Source organism: Condylura cristata, unplaced genomic scaffold (genome assembly GCF_000260355.1).
Source record: "Condylura cristata isolate star-nosed mole 26May11 unplaced genomic scaffold, ConCri1.0 scaffold00018, whole genome shotgun sequence".
NCBI classification, from domain to species: Eukaryota; Metazoa; Chordata; class Mammalia; order Eulipotyphla; family Talpidae; genus Condylura; species Condylura cristata.
This window is the reverse complement of record NW_004567119.1, coordinates 34,124,406-34,135,388: the sequence shown is the minus strand read 5'-3', so window position 1 is coordinate 34,135,388 and position 10,983 is coordinate 34,124,406. Positions and strand designations below refer to the sequence as shown.

Here is a 10,983-nt window from a genome sequence, read left to right as displayed (position 1 = left end):
AGTTTGGTTTTGCAGAGTGCTGCGTGATGCAATGAAATCTCATAGAATTGTTATGCCCTGTAGAAACACAGCCCTCCTAGAATGAAAAGCTTCACGTATCTCCAGATGGAGCCATTTCTCCATTTGTGTGAAAATGCTCACGTAAGTCAATACTGTGACATATTTTCTATTTTAGGTCAGCTGGAGACCCTGATGCTGGTGTTGATGGAGCTCAGATTGAAAAAGATGCTCAGGTAAATGAGGCTTAATATGTGATTACATTTAGTATGACATCTATGTGAGAGAAGATTCCATGTAATAAAAGACGATATTTGGTGTAATAGCATCTACAAATAATCTCTTTACATGTGTGTCATTACCAAACCATAAGACCCATGCACATATAGTTTTCTCATTTTGATCTGCCAACAAAATATTTTATTCCCAAATTGAAATGAAATAACATAAATTGCAAATAAACAGTGAGTCCCATCTGGATATGTTACTTTTTTTCAATTGTGGAACATTTGTAAAACAATATTTTTTTTTTTAAAGGTTTATTTATTTATTCGTACAGAACTGGGGTACAGGCCAGAGATGCGGAGGGCGAGAGGATTCACCAGAGACAGAGTGGGGTACAGAACAGGCAGATAGACGAGGTGCACTGCTGAAGGGAGCAGCGGGCGGGCCAGGGGAGGTCTGCCACACCATGTGGTCACCTCCGGGGCAGGCGGGAATCGAACTTATGCGGAGGTGGTTTAAGCCTCTCTGTGCTGTGCTTTAACCCGCTGCGCCACCAGGGAGGGCCCATTTGTAAAACAATTTTAAAACATTAGTATTATGTTTCTAAAAAGACACAATGAGGCGTGATTGCCACAGATGGAGAAAGCATATTGGGGTGATAAAAGATGTTTAATCATACAATAGATGACAAGTTAATATATTGGGAAGTTTTTCCACCTTCGATGGAACAGTCAGTAGGATTGTTCTTTTGTCACCTGCTTCATCGTGACACCCAGATAAAGTGTTGCACTTTGGGGGCTTCTGAATTCCAATGTAGTATCTGTATGGTTTATAAAGTAATTAAATGCAAGAATTAAGTCAGAAAACTTGAAGCCTGAAGCTGGGGGATGTGGCAGTGGTAACAAAGGCAGCGTCACAGATCATGGCCGTGTCTTTGTGGTCACACGTGTTAGTAAAATCCCAAGCCCTGGCTGTTGGTCGCCCACTGCCAAAATCGCAGGGCATCTTAGCACCATTCTGGGTGGTTGACTTCATCTTCCCAGCTCCGCCTGTGGGAGAGGAACAAAAAGAGACCCACCGTTTGCTCAGGGCTGTCTGCAGGCTCACTCCTGCCTCACTGTGCCTGGCTAGGGCAGACCTGCGGGGCCTCGCCATTATTTAAGGCCTCAAGCCCTGCACTGGTCCCCACCGCCCGCAGGATAAAATCCAGCCTCTGGATGTTGTTCCTGAGACTCACTGCCTGCCCTTTGCTTTCTTAGGCCTCCAGCCTCTCTCTGACAGGCTCTTTTCTCTCCCCCTGGTCACCGGGCTGGTTCTTTCCCGAGGGCCAGTCCGCAGACCAACACCTTTCTAAGGAGCTCTGCCAGACCACCTAACCCCCCTGCAAGGTGGGTACTGGGCGTCCCTCACTCCCATGGGAGACCTCTTTAAAAATGGGGATTCAGTGTTCCTGGCATTCTTCTGATTCCGTCAAGTGTCTCTGTCTATTCACTCCTCAAAGTGTTTTCTGCTGTCTTTTTTTCTTCCTTGAGTCTTGGCACCTATCTTAATTTATGCTTCTGACTCCGGCGGTTGGCGAGCTTGCCCAGGAGTAAGACCACTGAGGGAGTCCACAAAAGTGTAAATGAGTGTTTGAATGCCACAGTCGTGGCTGTTGCCTGTGGAGTCTGCTGAGATGAACCAGGGTTTGAGCTCCAGGATGAGAGGAAAACGAAGCATGTTGTTTGCCAGGACAGGGCACTGTCGCTGTGTGCTGATGTGTGACAAGTTGCCTTGGAACACAGCAGTTTCTTTGTTCTATCCTGTTCTACTCTTTTTTCCTTCTTTTTATAAGGACAGTTAAGTAGTCACAGGAATGTGTTTATGTTGTATAAAATCTTACTTTAGCAAATATGGCTCCATTCATAATTTTGTCTTGTTCTCCCCATAGGTATGTCCAACTTAAAGAACTCGGGTGTGTGGAAGCTGAAAGGGGCCCAGACTCTGAAGAAGTGTCTTCTTTTTACTGTCTGGGTCCCCCGCCCCCCACTTTCTGGTTGAAGCTATATAAAATTATAGATTGGACAGAATAAATATCTAAATTTTAGAAAAGGCAAAATACATATATTTGGGTTTAAAATCTAGTAGGAGCACAAGTTCTGGTCAGAAACCCAAAACTCCTCACTTAAAAAAAATAAAAATGAGGTGACCTTGACTTTAACTTTGCAACTGATGCTGCTCTGGCCACACCTGCTTGGCTAGCATCTTTTTTTTAAAGATTTATTTATTTATGCATACAGAACTGGGGTAGAGGCCATAGGTATACAGGGGTGTAAGAGTATTCAACAGAGACAGAGTGGGGAGCAGAACAGGCAGATAGACAAAGTACACTGCTGAGGGGAGCAGTGAGCTGGTCAGGAGAGGTCTGCCGTGCCATGTGGGTCACCTCTGGGGCCAGGAGTCTAATTTGTGCTGCAGTGGCTTTACCTTGCTAGTGCTGTGCTTTAACTGGCTGTGCCACCAGGGAGGGCCCTCTTTTATTAAAGATTTATTTGATTATGCATACAAGAGCTGGGTATAGGTCAGAGATGCAGGGGTCGGAGTGGGAGGATTCACCAGAGACAGAATGGGGAGCAGAACAGGCAGAATGACTGACATACACTGCTGAGGGGCAAACTGAGTTAAGACAGGAGAGGAGAGGTCTGCTGTGCCATGTGGATCAGCTCCCTGGGCAGGGATTGAACTCAGTCTGCAGTGGCTGCAGCCAGCTTCATGGTGCTGAGACCCTTGCACCACCAGGGAGCACCCAAACCATATTTATTTATTTTTTGTCCTTAGATGTTTTTCTATAATCACCGTGGAATTCTTAAGATTTTAAAAAATTTATACTAGTTACTTTTCACTTGTGAGGAACAGGAGGGAATTTTTGGCAGTGACATTTATTTTGTCACCTTTTCTTGACCGGTTCTGATAATGAAAAGGACTTGTACATTAGGGAAAATTTTAATAGTAGAATAAAGTGTAAGAACAGTATTCAACTATCTTTCATCAAAAAGTAAGTAGTTTTATGAGTTAACTTTTTTCCATATTTTTTATGGTGAAATATTACACTTGTGTATAGGGTTAAGCAGTGTACATGTAGAATTTGAGAACTGAAAAATCAAATCCCAGTAATGGGGTCAAGAAATAGAAATCACACCTCATCATAGTCTTTTCCACAAGTAAGCACCAACATGAATTTCTTTGAATCTTTTCCTTGCTCTTCATAATTTATCACCTAAGTGCCACCAAATGTTTAATTAAAATATTTTAATTCTGCGTGGTAGTTCAAATTTAATGTATTAAATCATTTTTATTTTATATGTTGACAACAATATGTAGGCAAGGTTAAGGCACATTTTTGGATGCAGCTAGAGCCTGCATGGTTTCACTGCTATAAAATATTCCACTTAATGCAAAGTTATAGTTTTCCCATTCTAGTCTACATGCACATAATGGTTAGAGAACATTTCATTAATATTTACCTTCTGTGGAGGAACACTGTAACGTAAGTACTACGTAAGTACTTTCTAAACTTCAGGATTATTGTACCTAATTGCTGTATTTCATTTCTATATATGCTGTAGTTTATCATCCTCTGGGTTTTCCTTTTGCTTTTTCTCAGTTATTTGTTACTCTACAAAAAGTGCAGGGGAAGTTTTATATGTAAATCTACATTGGAAAGTATTTGTACATGTCACTTCCGAAAAAGAGAATTAGTTTCTGTTTAAAATGAACTAAGTATTTAAACTGTAAAGTTCTCTATAGAAGGGTGGTCTGAATTTATTTGCCAGGAGTGAAGAAGACTGAGCACATATTTCATCTCGTCCTCGCCAATATTCTATGTAGCTGTCCTCGGACGCCTTTGATACAAAACTTCTCCCTCAACCTCCCCCACATCCCTTTGGCTCTGTCTGTGCTTGGCCCTGTCTCCTCCCATTCCCCTTCAGCACTGCCCTTATTCACAGCTTTTGTCACTTGACTCCTCTCTGGCTCCTGCCCTGCCCTGTCTCCACTGGACTGAGCCAAGGGCCCTTCCCTTCCAATTTCACTTCTGGGAGCTTTAGCTGCATTGCTCCTACTCGCCACTGGGCGGCGTCCCCTCCGGTTTTCTGCACTGTGTTGATCAAGGTCCCTTCAGTTTCCCTTCCACTCTCAGTCATTTCTCATCACGTCTTCACATTTCAGTCACCAGCGTCAGTTTGGCGCGCTCCCGGTTTTTTTTTTTTTCCCTTTCTCTGAGGCTCAGGCGCCAAGCCAAGCACCCTTTGGCGCTGGCAGCCTAGTTCAGCCTCTCACATTCCCTCACCCCTGCACACCTTCATTTTGTGCTTTTGCAGTCTTAGTTCACCGAGCCACCAAGCAACGTGCTGCGCTCCACCCGCTTCTCCTTTGCCCCAGGAGCCCTGCTTCCTCCCATCACTTTCCTATCCCCTCACTCCTGGGCTTCAAATTAACGAACTTACCACCTGGAGCCATAAGGCACCGATTTCCCAGTCCTTGTTTTTTTTAACCAGGAGCCCCTCCTACCTCCCCGCCCATCGCCCGAACTTTGTCCGACCCATTTCTCTGCCACCACACATTTTGGAATGCCCAGGATGCTACAGTCGACAAGGCACCGTTCTCCGTCCCCCTGTTTTGCCCCTGAAGCCGTTCCTTCTCCTCCGACCCTACCGACGCTTACTGCCACTGCCGCCATTAAAAGAAAAAAAAAAAAAAAAAAAAGTAGGGCCCTCCCTGGTGGCGCAGCGGGTTAAAGCACAGCACTGAGAAGCTAAAGCCACTTCTGCGTGAGTTCGATTCCCGCCTGCCCCAGAGATGACCACGTGGCGTGGCAGACCTCTCCTGACCCTCCCGCTGCTCCCCTCAGCAGTGTACTTCCTCGATCTGCCTGTTCTGTTCCCCGCTCTGTCTCTGGTGAAGCCTCTCGCCGCCCCTGAGCCTCTGGCCTGTATCCCAGTTCTTTATGCACAAATAAATCTTTAAAAAAGAAAAAAAAGTATATAAAAATATATAAACGGGAAGTGGGCAGAACCTGCACCCCAGCTAGTCCCGCCTACCTGCAGCACATTTCCGGTTTGCCCGTTTTTTCCAGGCTGCTATTTTCCCATAATACCACCCCAGTCCACAAGGCGGCGTTCTTCGTTTTCTTGAACCCTGTTTTGGCCCTGGAGCCCCTCCTTCCTCTCCGTTTGTAACCCCGCCCACTAGCGGCATTAAAAATTTACATAAACAGGATGTGGGCGTGTCTGTCACCCACTAGTCCCGACGCCCATCCGCCACACACTTCCGGTTTACCTGGTTTTCCAGACCACTGTTTTCCCACAATACCACCCCAGTCCACAGGGCGGCGCTCTGAGTTTTCTGGCCTATTGTTTTTGTCCCCGTAACCGCTCCTTCCTCTCTGCTTGTAGCCCCGCCCACGTCCGCCATTAAAAAATGCGGAAGTGGGAGGGGCTGGACGGTGGGCGGGACTAACTGGGAAAGATTCCGCCCACTTCCGATTACATTTTAAATGGCGGCGGTAGGCGGGGCTAGGAGCTGAGAGGAAGGAGCGGTTCCAGGGCCAAAACTAGAACCCCCAGAAAGAGAGAGCGCCGCCTTGTGGACTGGGGTGGTATTGTGGGAAAATAGCGTTCTGAAAAACCCGGCAAACCGGAAGTGAGTGGACGATGGGCGGGACTAATTGGAAAAGGTTCCACCCACTTCCGATTGTGATTTAAATGGAAGCGGTAGGCGGGGCTAGGGGCTGAGCGGAAGGAGCGGCTCCAGGGCCAAAACTAGAACCCGAGAAAGAGAGAGCGCCGCCTTGTGGACTGGGGTGGTATTGTGGGAAAATAGCGTGCTGGAAAAACCAGGAAAACCGGAAGTGAGTGAATGGTGGGCGGGATTAACCAGAAAAGATTCCGCTTACTTCCGATTATGATTTAAATGGTGGCGGTAGGCGGGGCTAGGGGCTGAGAGGAAGGAGCGGCTACAGGGCCAAAACCAGAACCCGAGAAAGAGAGAGCGCCGCCTGGTGGACTGGGGTGGTATTGTGGGAAAATAGCGTTCTGGAAAACCAGGCAAGCCGGAAGTGAGTGGACGGTGGGCGGGACTAGCTGACCGGTAGGCCCTGCCCACCCACTTCCGGTTTGTCTTTTTTTTTTCTTTTTTTAAGATTTATTTATTTATTCATACAGAACTGGGGTACAGGCCAGAGATGCGGAGGGTGAGAGGATTCACCAGGGACAGAGTGGGGGCGCAGAACAGGCAGATCGATGAAGTACACTGCTGAGGGGAGCAGCGGGCGGGTCAGGAGAGGCCTGCCTCTCCATGTGGATCTCCTCAGGGGCAGGCGGGATCGAACTCATGCGAAATTGGCTTAAGCTTCTTAGAGCTGTGCTTTAACCTGTTGCGCCACCAGGGAGAGCCCTGGTTTGTCTTTTTAATGGCGGAGTTAGGCGGGCTGTGGCCGAGGACTACTCTGGGGCAAGACTGGGTTCCATAAAACGCAGTTGCCGCCTTGTGGCTCGGGGTGGTATTCTGGGTAAAAAGTCTTTCAAAATGTTAAGGGGCGGAACATGTTACTGGATAGGAGGGTGGGGCGATAGGCGCGAAGGAGGGACTTGTGGTCCAAAACAAGAGCCTGGTGATTGCTGCCTTAGACCAGGGTGGTGGGAGAAATTGGGTCTAGGAACCAGTGGACAGGGAGGTGAGGGAGGAAACAGGGTTCCGAGGTCAAAGGAGAACCGGGAGAAATGGAACAGAGGAACAAATGCCACAGAAGCACAGCATTAAGAAGCTGCTCTGGGTGGAGGGGAAAGTGAAGGAAAGCAGTCTGGCTTAGCAGTTTAGCTTAGTTAGCAATCCTGGGCCTCAGGCTGATAAGGAAGCGCCGGAGACCTTGACTAGGTTCTGTCTGTCTCCATCCCTGTACATGGGCACAGACCCAAGAACCCCAGCTTATAGGTTCTTTTGTAAATGATTTTGATACTTCCCACCCGCCTAGCCGGGGCCTGGCCAATGGGCGGAGGCCACGGTAGCCCCTTTGTTACAGTAATCTCCTTTTCATGTATATAAGCTTGATGCTGAAAATAAAGGCAGGGACTTTTCCTGGTGAACAAACTCATGGTGTCCATCCTTTTTCCTTTTAGAAGGGACGATCTGCAGGAGCACAACGAGGATAATTGGCGTGGCAAGGCCAGGTGCACAAACCCCTGAGGTTAAAAAAGGGACCGGGAAGGAGGGAAAGGGCCGCTGGTGAGTGGAAGGGGAACTGAAGGGACCTTGCGAAACACTGCAGGAAACCTAAGGGGATGCTGCCTAGTGACAAATAAGCACGATGCAGCAAAAGCTCTGAGAAATGAAAAAGTGTGTGTGGGAGAGGCACAGGTTGGCTGAAGCCCATTGAAGACAGGGAAGGGTGGGGACCCAGAGGAGCCAAGAGACAAAAGCTGCGAATAAAGGCAGTGTCAAAGGGGGAGGAGGCGGGGCCAGGCAGAGAGGACTGTGATAGTGATGCTGTGGGGGGCTGGAGCCGGGAAGTTTGGTCAAAGCCATCTCAACTCTTCTATAGATTTACATTTAAAACCGTTCACCTGCACTTTCTGTATAGTAGCAAATAATTGGTTAAAGGCGAAAGGAAAACCCCAGAGGATAAAACTACAGTATACACATAACTGTAATGTAGCAGCTAAATATGACAATCTTGAAGAGTTTTTAAGGACTGGGAAAGTATTTATGTTCCAATGTTAAATGAAAAGTAGAATTTCCTCCATAGAAGGTATTACCATTGTGTGTATTGTTTGCACCAAGTAGATTAGACAGCAGTGAAAACAAGCAGGCTCTTGCTGCATCCAAAAATGTGGCTTCATCTTGCCCACATATTGGTGAGTCAAGATATAAACATAATTTAATGCATTCAAATTTGAACTAAAATGATTTTAAATGAATTAAAATCATGTTTTAAATGTTTAGTGACACATACTTAGGTGATAAATTATTAAGAGCAAGGGAAAAGATTTTAATGAAAGTCATGTTGGTGTTTACCTGTGCAAGATGATTTTGATGAAATGTGACTTCTATTTCTTGACCCAGTCACTGAGATTTCATTCTGCAGTTCTCAAACTACAGGTACATGCCTACCTACCCCCATACACAAGTGTAATGTTTCACAATAAGAAATCTGGAAAACACAAGGAAGTAAGCTAACTCATAGAACAACTTACTTTTTGATGAAATGTGATAGCTGACTAATGTTTTTACATTTTACTCTACTCTTCACATTTTCCCTAATGTGCAAATTCCATTTCATTATCAGAACCAGTTAAGTAAAGCTAATGAAGTAACCCATCACGCTGAAGGTACATCCCTGCTCCTCAGTAGCTGTAAAATGCTTAAAGAATTAAGAATTCCACTGCAGTTATAGAAAAACATCTAAGGATGAAAAAATAAAATACGGGCTTGATGCTCAGGGGTCTCCGCACAATGAAGCCCCACAGCCGCTGCAGGCCGCAGCCTCTGCCGTCTCACTCACGCTCCCTCAGCAGGGTTTCAGTCGCTCTACCTGTTTGTTCTCTCTCCGCTCTTTCTGACCCGAACCTGTGCTCCTACTGTATTTTAAACCCAAATAAATGTATTTTGCCTTTTCTAAACTTTAGATATTTATTCTGTCCAATCTATAATTTTATATAGCTTCATCCAAAGGGCAGGGGGAGAGGGACCAGGACAGTAAAAAGAAGACACTTCTTCAGAGTCTGGGCCCCTTTCAGCTTCCACACACCCGAGTTCTTTAAGTTGGACATACCTATGGGGAGAACAAGACAAAATTATGAATGGAGCCATATTTGCTAAAGTAAGAGTTTATACAACGTAAATACATTCCTGCAACTACTTAACTGCCCTTATAAAAAGAAGGAAAAAAGAGTAGAACAGGATAGAACAAAGAAACTGCTGTGTTCCAAGGCAACTTGTCACACATCAGCACACATCAACAGTGCCCTGTCCTGGCAAACAACATGCTTCGTTTTCCTCTCATCCTGGAGCTCAAACCCTGGTTCACCTCAGCAGACTCCACAGGCAACAGCCACGACTGTGGCATTCAAACACTCATTTACACTTTTGTGGACTCCCTCAGTGGTCTTACTCCTGGGCAAGCTCGCCAACCGCCAGAGTCAGAAGCATAACTTAACATAGGTGCCAAGACTCATTTTTAAAGAGTGGGTATCTTTTGAGGGGTCTGTGTGTGCTTACACATCAAATATTTCACTCTCACTGAAATTATATCAGCCATCAGCAAAAGGATACACTGATACACTAAGGACGCCTCTGCCATGCATATCCCTGCGGGGCCCACATTGCTCATCCCATGGTGAATTTCAGCTTAGCAATTACTAAGGTTGTTCTAGTCTAAAGTTGAAACAACCTTTTGAAACCTAATTGCATACAAACCAAGTAAAATTTACACCATAAACTGGAGACACGTGAGCCTTCTGCATTGAGCTAAGTATGTGTAGGTGGCCTTTGTTTTTGGAGAATGGGGGTAACTGCCTCCATTTCCATTTGGAGCTCCAGAGAGGCCTGCTACGGCAGACCTCAGGGTAGAGGTCACCGCCCACAGATCCCCAGCCTTGTGGGGCAGAGGAAAGCAATTCCCAGGGCAGGGCCTCGGGAATGGAGCTCCTGCCCTAGGGCCCAGCGGGGAGGAGCCGCCTCCACTCTGACATGGGTCCTCCTTCAGCCTGGAGAGGGCTAGGGGAGCCCAAAGTGAGGGCAGGTGGGAAACATTTCCCTGCAGGTGGCTGGCTGTGGAGGGAGGGCAGGATGAGGAATACTGGGGTCTTTTAGGGTTCACTTATGTATGTGAAGGAACACAGGGGGCCAGTTTCATTTCTGGGCAGCCCACTGGGGCAGAACCTGTACTGAGAGGGGGTCCCCTGGGAAGACACGGGCACATGCAAGTCTGGTCACTGCTGTCCACTGAGTACTCCGCATAGAGAAATCAGCAAGAACCAGGAACCTCACCGTGCAGCACGGTGCCCACCACACCCCCGATCCTTCTGGAAAGTCAGCCTGCTGCCCACTCAGGCCTTAGGTGCTCACATGAGGCCACCTACCTACGTCTCCCCCTAATGAACTCCCTGACAGAGGTGACAGCCACGTGACTGACCAGGGCCTTGCCGTCCGGAACAGGGGTTTGCAGTGCTGCTCTGGTGTCTCCCCTCCAGTGGGGAGAGTTCTGCTAAATCTGTGCTTCCCGTCAAGAGAGGAGCTGATGGGCAGAAGCCGAGACTACTGTCTGAGCCAAAACAGGAGGGCTTTAGGGCCTGACCAGCCCAGGTGGGGACCTGGCTGTCCCTCCAGTCCCAAACCTCAGTTTCCTATCTACGTAAGGGAACATGTCCCTTTCTCTGAGAGGTCTGACGGGGCGCTCACTAGTTATTTCCCACTGGCCACTAGCTGCTAGAAGCAGAGGATTGCTGCTGAACCGACAGCTCTGAGGAAGGGACTGGAAGTTGAGATGCCACAGTCTCCCATGAGAGTGAGGGACGCCCAGTACCCACCTTGCAGGGGGGTTAGGTGGTCTGGCAGAGCTCCTTAGAAAGGTGTTGGTCTGCGGACTGGCCCTCAGGAAAGAATCAGCCCGGTGACCAGAGGGAGAGAAAACAGCCTGTCAGAGAGAGGCTGGAGGCCTAAGAAAGCAAAGGGCAGGCAGTGAGTCTCAGGAACAACATCCAGAGGCTGGATTTTATCCTGCGGGCG

The 10,983-nt window shown here is 47.4% G+C and overlaps 2 long non-coding RNA genes across 3 annotated transcripts in view; one reads left to right on the top strand and one right to left on the bottom strand.

Annotated features, from left to right (window-relative positions):
- The window catches only part of LOC105853795, a 16,460-nt gene extending 13,874 nt beyond the window's left edge, over positions 1 to 2,586 (top strand). For both annotated transcript variants that reach the window (XR_001145569.1, XR_001145568.1), the window contains exons 6-7: positions 176 to 233; positions 2,153 to 2,586. This is a non-coding gene — a long non-coding RNA (uncharacterized LOC105853795). The remainder of the gene's footprint in view (positions 1 to 175; positions 234 to 2,152) is intronic.
- A 6,382-nt stretch (positions 2,587 to 8,968) lies between these two features.
- The window catches only part of LOC105853809, a 3,757-nt gene continuing 1,742 nt past the window's right edge, over positions 8,969 to 10,983 (bottom strand). The window contains exon 3 of the long non-coding RNA XR_001145578.1: positions 8,969 to 9,028. This is a non-coding gene — a long non-coding RNA (uncharacterized LOC105853809). The remainder of the gene's footprint in view (positions 9,029 to 10,983) is intronic.